This window comes from Tarenaya hassleriana, unplaced genomic scaffold (assembly GCF_000463585.1).
Source record: "Tarenaya hassleriana unplaced genomic scaffold, ASM46358v1 Cleome58, whole genome shotgun sequence".
In the NCBI taxonomy this organism is placed as follows: Eukaryota; Viridiplantae; Streptophyta; class Magnoliopsida; order Brassicales; family Cleomaceae; genus Tarenaya; species Tarenaya hassleriana.
In genome coordinates this window covers 108,290-112,228 of record NW_010968329.1, presented here as the reverse complement: position 1 = coordinate 112,228, position 3,939 = coordinate 108,290, and positions in this window count along the sequence as shown.

The window sequence follows — 3,939 nt, the reverse complement described above, 5'->3', positions numbered from 1 at the left end:
GTGTATATATATGTACGTATGTGTATATATATTTGTATATGTGTAATGTATGTGTATGAATGTATGTGTATATAGGTGTATGTGTATGTGAAAATGTATATATGTACGTGTATATATAGTATATAATTTTTTTATATTTTTTTTAAAAATTTTTAAAACATTTGCGACGGGATGCGACGGAAAAAATTCCGTCGCACAGAATTATCCGTCATTTTCCATCGCAAAACGCAGATTTCTTAACAACCGTTATACATTTGCAACAGTGCTTGGCGTTCGTAAGATCACGAACAAACTCTATTCGAGATAGGTAGTCATTGTGTCTTGCTAGAGACCGCCTATGACTTGTATATCCAGAATAGAGATTTCGGGTTATACTGTTATATCGAATGAGCCTACAGAGTCACACACGCAGGGAAGGATGAAACGCACGAGAAAACGACCGAAAAACAAAGACGGAAGGGTCTGGAACAGACGAACCAGAAGTCCGGAACGGACGGTCCGCCAGGTCCAGACTCGACGGTTCACGAATAGTCCGAGACTGTCCGTTCTAAGTGTTGGAACGGACGGTCCGCGTTGATGGCAGACTGTCCGTTCTGGCTTGTCTGGAACGAACAGTCCACGTGAGCAGACCGTCCATTCTGGCTTGCTGGAACGGACGGTCCACGTGTAATTCTGGACCGTCCGTTCCGTGTTTCGGGTTTTTCAGAAATTAGATCGAATTAGGGTTAAATCACCTTATAAGAAGGAGATTAAAACCCTAATCGTTAAAGAGACTTTGAGAGCCGTGTGGTGCAGACTTGGGACAGCTTTTGGTGAGATCCAAAAGATCCAAGAGTTTCCAAGTCTCGTTTTCTCGAAGCATCATGCCGAATAGCAGATTCGGGTCCTAGCAGACAAGTTCCAACCGTTGGAATCCATCCCGAGGTGTGGATACGTGTAGAGGGCGAGGTATTCTTCCTCCCTTTTCGTGATCAGACGAATTCTTCAATTGGTACAGGCCCCAGATCGATTGAGGTAAGCGTTCTTACTTTTCTACGAATCATAGAAGCATGGTTCTAGGGTTTTAATAAATTTTGTTTTTCATCCGCTGGGCAAACCCTAGAATCGATCTCTTAGGAATAGGATTCGCTCATGTGATCCCAGGAAAATCCAACAGTGGTATCAGAGCCTGGTTGCTCTGTTTTGATTTCGTAGAACCCGATCACGCACGTTTTAGGATTTGAATTGTTTGAATCCATGTTTGCTTTGAATTCTATGCATGTTTGATGATTGAATCTATGATAGATTGCATGTTTCATGTTGCATAGAGTGCAGGAGTTCGAATTTTGGGTCCACAGATGAATTCGGATCGGTTTCGGGTCTGAACGGGGCCGAGAATGCGAAAAACGTGATCTGATGACATGACCAAACCTTAGACCATCCGTTCTGGGTTTACCAGACCGGACGGTCCAGGGGTGACGGACTGAGGATAGACCGAAAGGTTTGGACCGTCCGTTCTGAGACAGTGGACCGTCCGTTCACCGGTCTGCAGAAACACGTGGTCCGTCCGTTCTCACACGTAGACCGTCCGTTCTACATCCAGAACGGACGGTCCGAGACCCAGACTCCGACATTTTTCGTTTTCTGATCCGATTGTGCAATCGTTGCTTAATCTGATCAACTATGACTCAAATAGACATGATTTATTCTTATGGATGGTCCATAGTGAATGAATGCATGTAACTTAATCAAAATATTGGATATGCTTGATTGAGTAGGAGCTTCGAGATTGAGATTACATAATCGAATGGATGGTTTATTCGGATTATGTAATACATCTGATCAATGAATAATTGTTGATCCTTGATATGTACAATCGTTGTACAGAAACCGGTTAGATCTAGGAGCTCTACGAGTAAAGCACTTGTCAAGGCCTCGATCGTACGTGTCATGGGCCATGCCAAAGCTGGGTGTGCCGTATATCTTGGTGAGGCAAGATGGAGAAATGGTGGTTCTCATAACTTGAAAGTATATGCTTGATCTAAGTGTGCTTTCGAAAATCCCTTATTTATGTAATGCTAAGCGTATAACTCCCATTACTAGAGCGCCTGTCAAGGCATCAATCGTCCGTAACACGGGTCATGCCAAAGCTAAGCGTGCCGAATGTTGGGTTTTCCTGGGATCTCAAGGGCGAATCTAATTCCTAAGAGATCAGTTCTAGGGTTTGCGCAACGGATGAAATTTTTTTTTTTTGATGAAACCCTAAAACCTATCATGCATGATCTTGTAGAAACGTTAGAACGCTTACCTCAATCGATCCGGGGTCTGTATCAATCGAAGAACGCGTCTGATCACTGTAGGCAGGAAAAATACCTTGCCCTCTACACGTATCCACACGGCGGAAAGGATTCCAACGGTTGGAACTTGTCTGCTAGGACTGAAGAACGCTTTCTTCTTTACGCAAGGGTTTCAGGGTCTGAAAATCGTGCCAAAAGAGTTAGGTTGCGTTCCCATAAGTTTCACCCCTTTAAAACCCTAAATAGAGCGATTTTAGTAAATCCCGACGTCTGGACCGATCGGTCTGGAGCTTTTTAATGTCTGGACCGACCGGTCTACGTCTAGACCGATCGGTCCAGACCTTCTGGATCGGTCGGTCTGGCCTCCGCTCCACCGGGATTTTCTCGTCTCTTCTCGCGCATTCGTCCTTTCTTGTGTGTATGACCCTGTAGGCTCATCCGATATAGCAGTATAACACGAAATCTCTTATTTCGATTACACAAGTCATAGGCGGTCTCTAGCAAGACACTATGACTACCTATCTCGAATAGAGTTTGTTCGTGATCCTACGAACGCCAGTGATGATTCCGTTTGATGATCCTTTTGTATTACGATATCATATGTCGAATATAAGGCATGGACAAGCCACCTTATCTGATTCGACTGCTTTCTCGTTCACTGAGTTCGACTGTCTGAAATAGACGACGTTCGTCTATAGTGCGGCCACACATTTCTACAGTCTCGCTCACACGAGGGGCCCAGCGATATCTCTCTCTTTTACGAGAGGTACAAATCCCGTCTTGACTATCTACAATCCAGCACATGATTTGTTTCGTACCTGATACACGCCTTTATAGTCCTCCTGTTACGCAGGACGTTTGACGTAATCAAAGTACGCAGCTCCTCATGTTGGATTTCGTAGATATCTCAGGTCTTAGGATCCAATCATGGAACCGTCATATGAGATTCAAGTCATGACAATAGTCCATGTGACAATCTCATGCGGGTCAATCCAGTATTTCGTTCTCTAACGAATACCTATGATTGTGATCGTATCCAAATACCACTACAAAAAAATCCTCGAATTCCAACGGATTTTCCAACGGATTTGTCCGTTGGAAAATTTTCAACGGATTTTCAACGGTTTTCAACGGCGTTTCAACGACGATTTCCGTTAAAATTCCGTTGAAAATTTCCAATGGGTATCCGTTGGAAACACCCATTGGAAATTTTTAACGGAATTTTCAACGGATTAACGTTGGAAAAATCGGTTGCAAATTTTTAACGGAGTTCCAACGGATGTTTGTTAGAAAATAATTCCAACGGATGCCGGTTGGAATATTTTTTGGAAATTTTTAAAAAAAATTCCAACAGAATTCCAACGGATGCCGGTTGGAATTTTTTTTGGAAATTTTTTTTAAATAATTCCAACGGATGCCGGTTGGAATATTTTTTGGAAATTTTTAAAAAAAATTCCAACAGAATTCCAACGGATGCCGGTTGGAATTTTTTTTGGAAATTTTTTTTAAAAAAAATCCAACCGAATTCCAACGGATGCCGGTTGGAAATTTTTTTGAAAATTTTAAAAAAAAATTCCAACGGACATCGGTTGAAAATTTGGATTTTAATTGAAAAATCAATTGAAATATATATATATATATATATTCGAATTCATATATATAT